The sequence below is a fragment of the Labeo rohita genome, chromosome 22, assembly GCF_022985175.1.
Source record: "Labeo rohita strain BAU-BD-2019 chromosome 22, IGBB_LRoh.1.0, whole genome shotgun sequence".
NCBI lineage: Eukaryota > Metazoa > Chordata > Actinopteri > Cypriniformes > Cyprinidae > Labeo > Labeo rohita.
Window position 1 is genome coordinate 13,183 of NC_066890.1, and position 14,192 is coordinate 27,374.

Genomic DNA, 14,192 nt, shown 5'->3' on the forward strand with positions numbered 1-14,192 from the left:
CCACAGCTTGGTTAGTTTTTGGTTTATTGCCATCCCCAGTAGGCCCCAGGTGAAGAAATTTCTGGAAAAAAAATAGTAAAAGTTAGGTTTTTATAAGATAATTACAATACATTTTCTGAACCATATATGATTTCAGGAAGTGCACAACATTTAAAAGCAACTTTTTAACTTTGGTAGTGTTGGGTGGTACAGTAAACTAAACTTGATTTTAGTCAACATGATATTAAAATATAAAACCTGCTTAAGTCTTGCAATCCAACATTGTACCAAAGTTTAATTTTGCTTTTTAGTTAGAACTGTGCCTATATCTTGAAGTAATTAACTACCATAAGATGACAAATATAGTGAGTATTAAACATAGTTGGTAAAGTTAAAGATGATTTTAAAACTGCAGAATACTCATTATTTATGTAATAATTATAAGTCATAGTTGTAAAATATTACCAGATTCCACAAGGACATGGCAGAACAACAACAGAGCACAGCCTACATGTTTGTTCAAATAATATGTCTCTATATACATGAAGAACTAAACTATAGTAACCCAAATGCTCAATGACAGAGTTCTAACTAAGGTTACAATTTAATTTGCTATTTAGCATCAATGAAATAGTGTTGACATTCATAATACCTAATATGTGCATCGTTTTTGGCCTGGAGAAAAAAAATAGAGGGGTGGAACTATAACATGGGTTTGTGAATGACAATTTTGATTAAATCCCCTAAAATAAGGTCCGCGGTTCACACAAACTCATAATACTTTCATGTTTTATTCTATGACATAAAACACACCAGTTAAACCCCACTCTTGTTTTTTTTCTTTTTAAACTGTTATGTTTCTTAAAAAAGATGGTTGCTAACATGCTGCTAAATGGGACTAAAGGCCCTGTCGGAGGCATTAAACCTCATTACGCCGAACAGTTTATCAATTTACAGTAGTATAATTTATAGTACAATTAATTGTAGAATAACCAATTAATAGTTTCCTGCATTTTTTGTTTTGCTTTGCCCTAAAATGCAACACAAGTCTTCGGATGGAAGATGCTCGTTTGATCGCTTTCCTACTGATACGAGGACTCTCTCTGTATTTCTACCATAAATATTACAATTATTCCATATAAACACCACATTTACTGCCTTTGTCACAGTGAAAGTGAAACTTTAATAATCTAAAGTGCTTAAAGCCATGTTAAAAATAAATGTTTACGGCCACATGAAGCTGTTAGAAAGCAGATAGATTGAAGATTTTCTATAAGCAAGGATAAAATAATATTTTGTGTACCCACCGTAACAAAATGTAGCTGAAATGTGGTACTTCATTCACTAAAATAAGTTTTATCTTACCATATCCAAAAACTCACTCACTTTACTGTTATTTAACAGATTAAATGCATTATAATTCTATTAAATAGCATGGAGACACATTTTTAACTAAAATATTTTGTTGATTTGATTTGTTTACATGTATATGGCAGATGCTAGTTTTGGTTTCAATCAAATATTTAACCTTTTCTGTGTAGATGCTCCATCATTCACATCACTGCCATCCACATCTGCAGGTTCAGCCTCCCTTTCTATTTTCTGAGAATTTCGGGACTCATTACCTTTTCATGGGACACAAACAAGAATAGCACAATTATCAGCAAAGATATGAACAAAATTTACTACGATAGATTAACCATATTTTTAAAACCCCACAATCACATCCTTTAGTGTACTGTACCTTTATGCAATGTGCACATGCATGTGCTTATGCACCCAATCTAAGCATGTCACTGACATGTCAATACACTTGGTGCAATATAACCAAGTACTGTAATTTATTATATGAATTAAAGGTGCTTGTATTTAAATAATTCCATTTCGTGCCGTTTTATAGTTCTAGTCTAGACTACATTTCAGAGATAAACAATTTTATTTTCATCCATTATTTTTTGTCAGACAGCTTTAAATAACTTCCACATGTGGCATTGCTTATCCAGTGAAAACATTGAGCTCACAGTATCTCCATACAGATTAACCTACCCAATAGCTAAAATTAACTTTAACGCGAGCAAATGGCAAAACACATTAATGCAGTTGTAATCATAACATATTGGCTTATTTTTCCCTAATATTTATCATGATTATGATTGATTATTTTCAGCATGGTCAGTACCGTTTCTGTGACAAACGGCATTACGTAAATACTTTTTTTTATAATGCTTTATTGTCCACAAATAGTGTACAAGTCCGTCTCCCACTGTTTTACGCAAATACTTGATAAGAACATTACTCACACTATATGTGTGTTTTCTAACACCTTTTTAAACTTTGTATTTATGTAAGCTTGTCATATTATTTTCTCCTTATAAGGATGAATAGTTTCCTCACTTTTTAAGTCGCTTTGGATAAAAGCGTCTGCTATATGATGATGTAAATTACTAGACTTAGCAGGCAATGTGAAAGCTTACTATCTGTGCACCCCTTTTTAATTCATGAACTATTCTAAATCATCTGATTAATAATTTAATAAATAATAATAATAATAAATAATGAAGTTTGACTAATTTATATAATCTGCCCATTTTTGTATGTAAATGTGAATGCATGAACTCCAACAGGCTGGTTGTATTTATTATTATTATTATTATTATATTGTAAATTTAAATGGAATATTGACTATAATTTTAGACAGACTCCACCTTCATGCTGTTTTTTATTTTTTTATTATTATTTTTTTTAATGGAAATAAGTGACCAGTCCAGTAGTCTAAAACCAGCCATGTAACTTAATTTAACAGTCACATACTCCACTGTCCTACAAGTTTTGTGCTGGATTTATTTGTTTCTGTTAACCTAAAATAGCAAAATGTGCATCTAAACACAAAACAAATCTTAAATCTAGATAAAATGTCATAATAAGAAGTCATAAAATAATAAATATAAATATAATTCAAGAACACAACACTTCTTTTCACACAAACTTTTAATAGTATAACAATATATTAAAAATAATAATAAATAAATAAATAAATATATTTCAAGAACACAACACTTCTTTTTCACACAAAATATTTATGAAATTTTACAAAACAAAAATCAATATTTACATTACAGTACCCCACTAGTAGATTCACAAGTGAGGGTTGTGTAAACAAGACACACAGATATCTCTTTTGTCTCGTATTTCCTGCAAGAAAATTTCCATGTCCTCTACTCTCTGAAATGTGAAAAGGAAGGGAGCCCGAATTTGTTCTTCATCCCTTTCACCTTCATAAAACATAGTGTTTATGAACAAGTCTCGCATTGTGATAGCCAACAAGGCATCTTCCTCCTTCATCTTCAGGATCTTTGGCAGTTCAATCTTCCCAGCAAAGTGGTGTTGGTTCTCCTCCACCCACTTACAGGCCAGCAAAATGTTTTTCATCACCGCTGAGTCCTGTGTGCAATATAAGGATTCCAGTAATAACGTAATTAGTGAAGTTCTGCTCATAAACACCTATATGAAACAGGAAAGGTAAATACATAAACGATTCAAGCAATACATAAACATTCTGTCTACATACATAGATTCCTGGGGTTGGGGTGATCTCCATGCTATCTGACTCAGGTGGAGTGACTTCCATCACGTCATCTGGATTTGGTAGTTCTTGTTCCTGGGTGACTAGTTGTTGGACTTGACTGTGGGAAGTGAAAAACATGTTTTAGACATTACAATGTTTTAGGCATGCATTGTTTATATATTGTCTGCATACTGGAAATCCACAGCATGGATGTTTAAATCAAAAGTATAGTTATCAATACCATACCTTGTCAGAGGAAATGTCTGAATTAACTGATAGCACCACCACTTCCTGATTATAGGCATGATAGCAATTGAAAATCTTAGTCTTTTTTTTTTTTTTTGAAAGTGTTCTTAGTCCTTTTTGCTTTACAAATAACCATAAATTGAAGCAAACTCACCGCAGCAAAATCAAATGGCTTTGAGAGCGTAACATGGAGTGCATACTAAAAAACAAAACCAAAACTTTATTAACAAATGTGGTGTTTAGCACACAGCTGTACAGCAATTATAAGACCACTTACCATCAACATGAATACCCCACAATCAATTCCTCCTAGCTGAAGAGGGGCACCCTGTAAATTATAGACAATTTACAATTAGACCATATACAATAAATACATTATATAGCTGTCATGTCCGGTAAATGTTTTTTGTTTTGTTTTGTCTTTATGTTTGTTTATAGTTTTGTTAAAAAAGTGCACTTTGTTTACTCAGTTCACCCATAGCGGGTTATTTGTGACATCTGTGCACTGCATTCTTTCTTAACACTCAACTACAGATATGAAAAGTTCACAAGCAAATAAGTTAAAAAGCTGTACCTCAAAATCTGCCAGTACAGACATGTTCCAATGGCCGGGTGAAATGTGACTTGCCAGTTTTCTAAAGGAATACAACAATAAAAAAAGGTTTATATTTACGGGCAGTCACATGTAAACAAAGATATAATTCACCATATTGCAATAAAAATGTTGGAGCTTTATGTTAGAGCCAGGGGTTTGGTTTTACCATGATTGAATTATAATTAGATAATACTGAAAACCATAACTGGCTGAAACATAAAAGTATGAGCTCAAACAGATCCACCATACATTTCATAATGCGCGACACATTTCAGTTCATGAAGTCGAATGAAAGTACTATTCCATCACTCTTCACACCTGTAAAAAAAAATACAATTTTATAGCCAGTTCATTTAAAATGTGGTAAAGACTATTACATAATAAAAGCTGGTTTGTATAAGAACACAGACATTCATTTGTGTTAGTATGAACTCCAAACACATGCATGTTATTAGTATGAACACAGAACAGTAGAACTTGAAATGTGCTATCCTCAGGTAAAAACCTGAAAATCTGAATATAACTCCCATGTTCAAAGTCTCCAGGGTTCATGGAGTCAAAAAATAAAATGTCCCTTGACTTTGGCTTGAGGATCTGTAAAAGAAAATGACATTAGAAACTGGTGATGGACAGAAGAAAATTCTTGGCCAAAGCAAAACTGGTGATACTGGACACACTGAGCTAAAATTGATTCTATTAATCTTAAAATACTTTACAATTGTAAAAAATAACTTCCTTCCATTAATGTAACTTATCATCTTGTTTTAAAACATAGTATGATGATGTGCAGCAAACCTGACCTCAAAATAACTTTTAAAGTTTGGATAATAGGCTACCAACAAACATACACCCTACAACATGAAAAGTCTGGTTTGTTTCCTGAAACTTAGGATTTCAGCTGAAATTTTTAGATTGCCAAAATTTCAGTGCATCCTTGAGAACTGGACCAATCGAGAGCCCGTAATGCACACTTGTGTAATTATGGCCATAACAACCAAAAAGTATGATTACATTATGCATAGCAGGCTAACATACGGAAAAATGTAACTTACACATATAATCCAGTGCCCTGACTCCAATGAGGGAAGTAAAATAAAGTCCTTGGTTGCAGCATCATCCTGTGAGATGAGAATCATGGTGAACCACAGTTATGATGATTAATATCCTATATATGATTATTGATTTCTTGCACTAACTATTCATATTGCAAAATAAGCAAATCATTAAAATGTGTGCCACAAATTTTAAAGGATACTAACAGGTAAAGCTGGCCAAGGATCATTGTTATATGGGGGCAACCATGTGGCCACCACATAACTGTTGACGGCAAACACATCTTTGCCCTGAAAAGATAGAAACACAGTGCAGTGTGACGTTAAACATATTTCATAACCCCTGAAATACTAAACAGAACAAAAGCTATCAAACTGACCTGTGAAGCTGCAAGTGCAGCTATGAGCTGAAAGCACTGATTAGCAATCTGGTAAAAAGAATGGATGAATATTAGTAAAGTTGCATTCATATCAACCCTGCCAACAGCAAAATAATGCCTATCAATGGACATCTACCATTGCCTCTAACTCATCAAAGGCCAAAGACCAAAAGTCACTTCTCTTTAATGTTTGGGCTGGGCTCAGCTGAAGTAAATCCTCACTTGGATCTTTGGCTCTATCCAAGACATAAGCCAGCTGATAAAATGAAATAAACATTGTTATATAATTCATACAAATATGAACAGTAATCCAGATAAAAATACTCATGACAATCATTGCAATATGAATAAATACAGTGTGTGCAAGTCACCCTGACTTGCTGCCGGACACGTACTCTTTTTGTTGACGATGCTGGAGGTGGTTCTGGTGCTGCTGATGCTGGGGATGGTGTTGGTGCTGCTGATGCTGGGGATGGAGGTGGTGCTGCTGATGCTGATGCTGAGGATGGTGGTTGTCCAGATGCTAAATTTTTACACATTTTAAAATGTGTAATAAGACTGTCACGTCTAATTACTGTTGATGTACAGTAACAGCAGTGAAAATGTGGTGATTGCCTGCACTTTAGACCACACTTGATGATGATAAAATCTAAAACGTAGAAAGAATAAAATTAGCACAATTGTCTTGTTTACATGTTTAATACAATGTATTGCCTATGCTGAAGTTTTGTGGTGAAACACCTTGCTCAAGAGCACAACAACATTAAGATCCTTTTTTTTAAATATATATTTTTACCACACTCCCACCAAACGCTAAGGACAGAGTGGGTGAAGGTTTTGTTCTGTCCAAGCAGAACACATGAAATTCTACCAAATAAAGCCCTGATTTAAAAACTATTAGCTGGAACAAATGCCTGACAGACTCTACATCAGCCCTTGCAGGCTGATTGCCACATAAAGAGTATTTATATACTTGTTTTTAATACTTATATATATACATATACATGATAATGATTCAATAATGATTCAGTTTAATACTTATATATATACACATACATATAATGATTCAAATTAAGTAATGTAATACAGAAATCTATAAAAACTAAAAAAACTTAAGTTAAGTATGTGAAATTAAGAATTCCCAAAGGTTTCACAACAGGAGAACACATTATTTGAACAATATATTTTAGTTTTAAATGCTAGAAAGAAATGACTATGCAAAAACTTTAAGGTTCAACAAGCATGATGTGTTTCTCACACCCACAGTACTATAATTAAAATAATTCACAAACACATACCTTCTTCTTGAACTGCATTTCGCATGTGATTAGCTACATGATTTCGGAGCTCATGTAAATGGTTGTAAACCGATTTACAGTAGGTACAGTGGTATTTTTGGCAGCACACTGTGCATCTCTGGATCGACAGGAGGGGATCCTGTCCTCGCAAAAGTATTGTCTGATGCATCTGTGCAGGTTAATCTGAAATTAAATAAAAAAAAACTATGATTATATAACAACACTACACAAGCTAAAATGTAGCATGGCGGATGGGAGAAAAACGATTAACGTTACTGTTTCAGGGTGTCAAAACATAACAATAGCAGTAATAGTCATCTCGAGACAGCGATAAATGTAAGATATAGATTTTATATACATTCAAAGTAAAGTTTATCTTTAAAGTACAGTGTTCTTACCGTGCGATACAGGTACATCAGTTCGAACGGACTCTACCTTTTTTTTTTTTTTTTTTTTTTTATTGAAGAACATGTAAACAACATTATTACAGAAAAACAGGCATAAAAAACAGAAGCTCCAAAGATGTTTAAAGAACAAAAATAAAACAAAACAAAAGGGAAGACATTCACAGGACGCCAAATACAGATTCGTAATAACTTACAATAGAAGTAGCTTTTACATTTTTCACAATTTTAAGAGACTTCATTAAAAAAGTAAGTTCGTTAGAAAAAACCTTGTATAAAGGAGGAGATTTTGACAATCTACATTTATGAATGAAAAATTTGCCATTCAGGATGATAAAATTTACAAAATTATGAATATTTTTATCATCATTTTCAAAATAACAAATAATTTCTTTCACATTCAGTGTTATCATTAGATTAATTTTAACTGAAAAAGCAGAAAAACAGTCTTTCCAAAAGGATTGTACATTCTGACAATCAACAAACAAATGACATAAAGATTCCTCACAGCTGTTACAAAAAGAACATTCTTTCCCAATATCCATAAAGTTAGAGAGCAACATATTGGTTGGGTATATTTTGTGTAAAATCTTTAAGTGAATTTCTCTTACCTTATTTGAAATACAAAACTTATAAGGAAGCAGCCATGCTTTTCTCCAATTAACATCCATAAGTATGGAATTCCAAAAAAATTTTCCTCTTGGTATAACTCTCTTTTTTTCATTAAAAACTAGTCTTATATCTTTGTTAGTACATTTTTTATCAAATACATTTTTACCATTTATAAGGAAATTACAATCTTTATTGTCAACTTTATAGTAAGTCAAGTGGCTGCACATTAAATTAATAAGCCCAGAGGGAATAGCTTTGATTACTACAGAAAACTCTTTAAATTTTATTGGAAAGTTAAACTTAGACAAAAAAGAATCATAAGAGTAAATTCTTAAAGATGAATCAAATAAATCACTCAAGTATATTAATCCGTAATCCAACCAATTCTCCAAAAATAAACTCTTGCCTTTAACTGTAATCAATTCGTTATTCCAAATTTTCATTCTGTGAGGAGAAAAATTATGCACAAAGCACAATTTCCAAGCCAACAGTGCTTGCTCATGGAATTTAGACAATTTTATGGGTAATTTAGAAGGCAAAAAATTACAAGTCAAAAGAAAATCAAGACCTCCCACCATCTTAAAAATATTATGTGGAATAAAAAACCATATTGAATCAGGATCAATCACACACTTTTTGATCCAATTAATTTTGAAAGTATTATTCATGTCTGTATAATCTAGCATTTCGAAACCTCCTTCAGATTTCTTCCCAGCTAGTAAATTTTTTTTAAGATGGTGGTGTTTATTTTTCCAACAAAAGTTAACCAATAATCTATTAATTTCTTTACACGTACAATCTTGAACAAATAAAGACAGACTAGGAAAAATGAATCTAGATAGACCTTCTACCTTTGTTAATAAGATTCTGCCTAAAATAGACAAATCTCTTCTTAACCAATTGTCAAAAATCATTTTTGTTTTCTTAATCTTATTAAAATTAAGCTGCTGCCTAACTGACAAGTTTTTTGATATATAAATTCCTAAATATTTAATACATTCTTTTACTGGAATGTTAAACATTTCTTGTTCAGAAGAATCATGCACTGGAAGAATTTCACACTTTGTAATATTTAAGTGGAGACCTGAGGCATCAGAAAATGTTTGAACTAATTTAATTGCATTCTTAATTTGATTCTTATCTTTCAGAAATAAAGTTGTATCATCAGCCAATTGTGATATTTTTATTTCTCTATTAAATAATGTTATACCGTGTAAATTTGGATTTTTAACAACACTAATTGATAATAGTTCCACAACAATCAAAAACAAAAATGGGGAAATAGGGCAACCCTGCCTTACTCCTCTATTAATGAGGAGAACGGACTCTACCTGCGCGGCGGTGCGTCTGGACCTGTGACGTCTCAAGCCCCGCCCACTAGATCGAGCGAGGGGGAGCTGGAGCTCCAGCGAGGGGGAGCTGGAGCTCTAGCTCCTCCCATTTGGCTCTGCAGCGAGTGTGTTTAAATTTTGGCGCATGCGCAAAAGCGGTATTGTGACATTCGCACACAATCGCTCATGTATTTTAATGAAATGCGTTTTAGTTCATTGATGATGAGAGCACATATGGACAAACAGTTACATGAAGTGTTTTGTCCCCCCTCAATAACTCTATAATGCATTCCTTTTTGAACAGGTTATATATTCATCTCTACTTTTTCTCCCCAGAAAACTGAATTGAAACAATTAATATAGTTAAGCAAAAATTAATTTTGTTATATGATTTACAATAAGCAGTATCTTTTAGGCATATATGCTTAATAAACTTGCATAAATTCAATATACACTGGTCAATATATACAAATGGTCAAAACATAGAGTACCATATATAATTTTGATATATATTGTTAACATATATGGTCATATCATATAATACAATATACCATTTTAATATATATTGTAAACATATATGGTCATAACATGCAATACCATATAAAAGTTACCCATATATATATACTTTCAATATATGTTTATATACAAATTGTACTATGGGAAATTCATGTTATAAACATATATCAACATATATCCAGAAGATGGATATATGTGATAATAATATATTGCCCTATATTTAACATATATGAGAGTAGCACTTCTGATATAGGGTCATACATTACATCCGTATGGGCTGAATATACATTGACACTTAAAACCACTTAAAAACTGATTTACTCGTGCATTATTTATCATACATTATAGTGCTATATAGCATTTAAATACGTTTTTTTCATAAAGAAAGTATTGTGGATAATTACAAATTTATACGTTATTGAATTAGTTTGTGTAGTATAATTACATCATTTTATTAGATGTATTATATGTATGTTGCTTTTTATAAAAATGTAAAACATTTTTGATCAGGCATTACCGCTGGGATCCTAAAGGGGATAATACTCTCTACATTTTACAATATATGAATCAATACAGCCATATATGGTCCATCCATATGGCTATATAATGTAAAATATAATGAATGTCATGCAAAAATCTGATTTGGAGTTTTGTTAATCAACCTCTCTGTAAACCTATGCATGAGTTTGCTTAACTCATAAAAAAATACTTTGTTTCAATAAACATACATGCAATAATGTAATACAGTTTTGTTTGTATATCAATGTATTTTAATAGAAAATATATTTCAATGTATCAGAAACTTCCTCATATATTTAAAAATATATAGCAATATATGGATGGACAACCTATTGCTATATATTGATTCATCTAATGTATTGCAATATAAATTCTAGTATATTGCAATATATTTTTGTTTCGTAAGGGTAATGAAAAGTCTCTAATACACTTTGTTTAAAAATTCTCAATGGTTTTGCAAAACAACACCCTTTTTACCTTGCCAAAATCAGCTCTGCAAAAATCATCTCATTCTAAAGGGTTGTTCCTTTAAAATGCAAATAAGCTCTGCTCACCCCGCCCCTCTCTTCTCGCTGTGGAAAGACGGTCTTGTTTACATTAGCCACATTTAGCCACGTTTAGCCGCTAAACTTCCTAACTACCACGTCATAAGGAAAGGCGATCGCAAAGATTCATAAAAAAACGCTTATACTCACTTCTGCTGTAAGTGAAGCTGGATCATGAATGATTTGCGCGAACAAAGACGGATATATGTAGATCGGGAGGCGCATTCCCTTCACAAACAAAGGTAATCTACTGCATCTTCAGCGGCTCAGATGTCGGGAGTAACTGACGACCACTATGTTTATTATTACATCCAGCAACACAACACACCAATCGCTTAATCGGAGACATTCTTGTCTAACTTACATCCCTGGCATCAAAACATGGAAAGTTACTGGACTGTTACAGCTGGTCTAAGGTAAGAGCTCATGTCAATCAACTATGGTGGGAGCGGCATCTGTTGGTGTGACGGCACACCGACTGGCATCTGAGAACGGCTCGATTTGAAAAAGGGGATATTATTTTTACAGATTAATTAAAAACCACTGCATGGATTTTTATCATTATAGGGTAAATTTGTACATACACTGCCAACACACATTACTGTTCAAACAACATGAAAAAGTGAACTTAGCATCCGATGACCCCTTTAATATAAAATTAAACAGAATAACAATGTGTATAAAATGTAAGAGAGATCATGAAAATGTATTAAGTAACATGGACATTTCACATTGTAGATTTGCTTTATATCTTGTGATACATTTAAGTGCTGCACTTGACAATCACATTTAAACATTTGAATCATTATGGATGAGTTTAATACAAATATTATTCAACTGAAGAGCCAGACAGACTCATCTGAGCTTCTTCCTCCTCTGTTCCAGCTTTAAATAATACAAAAATATAATTTGCTTGAATAAAGCAACATTAATCATTCAATATCACATGTTTCTAACACACATGCTGCATTATTTCTTTGTAGTCTGAGTCTCTTCACCTGTATGAATCACGTTCACACATTTATCACACATTTCTTTCTCCTCATAGACACAGTAGTGAAGCTCTTCTGTGGATCCTCACCTGATGTTTACTGCTCCTCTCAAGACGACTTCAAATTATGATATACAGCAATTATAATTTTTTGGTGATTGAACTACAGGTATTTTTTGTGATTTAACTCTATCACGGATTCTTCGTGATGAGACGGCCGGTGATTGATCTCTATCTACACTGTAAGGTGGAACAGAAGAGAAGATAATCAAAGTTCAGTGGAACAAAGTACAAATTAGTTACTATTTCAATCACATTTTGACTAAAAAAAAATTACAAAATCCTGTAACCAGATTACTGTTACAATTACTGACTCTACCTGATTTGAATACATATTTATTAGTGATCAACCGTGATTTTTTATTACCGATACCGATTATTTGCATAATTATGTGCCCGATAACCAATATGCAAAACCAATGTTTATTTACTATTTTTAAAAGTAAATCAGTGACTGAGTGAAGTAAGTCCATACTTCACTTTGGTTTCGCCTCCTTTCAGTCATCTTAAAGTGTTGAAAATTAGTCTTTTATGTTAAATTTAATCTTCATATTACAACAATAAACTCACTTTGTTGTCACATAGGTGTTTTAAACAAGTGAATCTTGTTAAAAGTTACATCTGGTGCCCATCAGAGCATCAACCCGGTGAGTGAACGTAGAGCCCTGCATTTCAGCCGGACTTTTTTTTTACGTCCCTAGGGCCGGGCTTCGGGCCAATTTTCAGGTCATAGCTCAGACCCGGGCCGGGCTTCGGGTCTGTTTTAAGACTTTTCCTTATTTTTATATTTTTGACATCCACAATTTATGGTGATGAAAAAAATTCCGCGCTGGTGGAAACAACACGAGACTTCGCTTTCACTTTTGAGACCGGCTCGGAAGGCATTTTGTCTCCATCAGCAGCAGCAGCAGGGAGCGCGCCTTCAGCGCAGCGGGAAGGGATCCGCGTTCAAGTGCACGCAATAGGCTAAAGCTTGCTGTAAAGCACCGCAAAAGTAATTACCATGAATGTGTCGAGGGGAAAAATAGTAAGGAGATTTTTGAATGTTTTATTAATAAACTAGTGTTTTCTGAATCAGTGATTTTAGGGTGAATTTGCCGATCCGGACTCGCCATCTTCTCTTTGGACGCGCCTTCAGAGAGAAAAGCATCATTACAGATTACATAATGAAAGCGTTTTTTCGTTTTTGATTTATTTCATTTCGTTAAGTAATAAATGAGCTAAGTAATAAAGTGAAGTGAGCTTTCTATAGGTATATTTATCATGGCTGTGAGCTTTGTATTCGCTGAGTTTCGGTTTATTTTTGTGAAGCGCTCCTGTTGAGACAACAGAAAGGGCATAATGATTGTTTTATAAAAGCACCGTTTGCCACGTTTTGTTGATATTGTGAGTGCACACAAATAGAAGTAGACCCTTTACAGTTCCGAATGATGTATTGCTCTATCTTTACAAGCAAAAATGACGGAATAATTAAATTGTTTCCACTGAAAGAAATGTGATTAGTGATCGCGCTGGCGCCCCCTGTCCTGTAAGCAGCTTTAGCTTCCACTCTCCGCACAAACCATTGGGTATGTGCATAATAGCTCACATTTATCCAAGTTTAACACTGAAACTAAAATTGCTTTATACTTTATACTTTATACTGCTTTATACCTCTTTTAGGCCTATAGATATGGCATGCAGTTTTAGCTTAAAATTTTCTAAGCGTTACTCGTCGTAATTGCATTTTTACTAGTAACAATTCAATTAGAGAGCTCTATAATTAAATTCTTACTAGTAACAATGGCAATTAGAGAGCTCTACAAGTGTATTCTAACTAGTAAAAACGAAATATATTCATTAGATGCTAAACAGATTCACAATTACACCCATTTCCCTTTCTAAATCCCGCCTGCAGTGATGCACTTCAAAATAAAAGCCCCTTAATTAATAGCATTTTTATTGTGTTAGAATGACCATAAAACTGATATAACAGCTTGGATATGTTTTGTTTTTGAAAAATAATATTTAATCACTAGATTAATTTACATATTTATAGTTTTTAAATACTTAAAAGCAAAGAAGACACACAAATGTTCTCTTTAAAAAAGCTAATATTG

The 14,192-nt window shown here is 33.0% G+C and overlaps 2 long non-coding RNA genes across 2 annotated transcripts; both read right to left on the bottom strand.

Moving 5' to 3' along the window:
* Positions 1-3,911: 3,911 nt before the first annotated feature.
* On the bottom strand, positions 3,912-6,298 carry LOC127153700 (uncharacterized). The gene is made up of 9 exons (XR_007825317.1): positions 6,213-6,298; positions 5,954-6,073; positions 5,818-5,865; positions 5,645-5,728; positions 5,438-5,503; positions 4,635-4,979; positions 4,365-4,425; positions 4,068-4,118; positions 3,912-3,989 (listed from the first exon to the last, which is right to left on the bottom strand). It is a non-coding gene; the product is annotated as an uncharacterized LOC127153700 (long non-coding RNA).
* A 42-nt stretch (positions 6,299-6,340) lies between these two features.
* Positions 6,341-7,550, bottom strand: LOC127153702 (uncharacterized). The gene is made up of 3 exons (XR_007825320.1): positions 7,514-7,550; positions 7,116-7,298; positions 6,341-6,466 (listed from the first exon to the last, which is right to left on the bottom strand). It is a non-coding gene; the product is annotated as an uncharacterized LOC127153702 (long non-coding RNA).
* Positions 7,551-14,192: the final 6,642 nt, after the last annotated feature.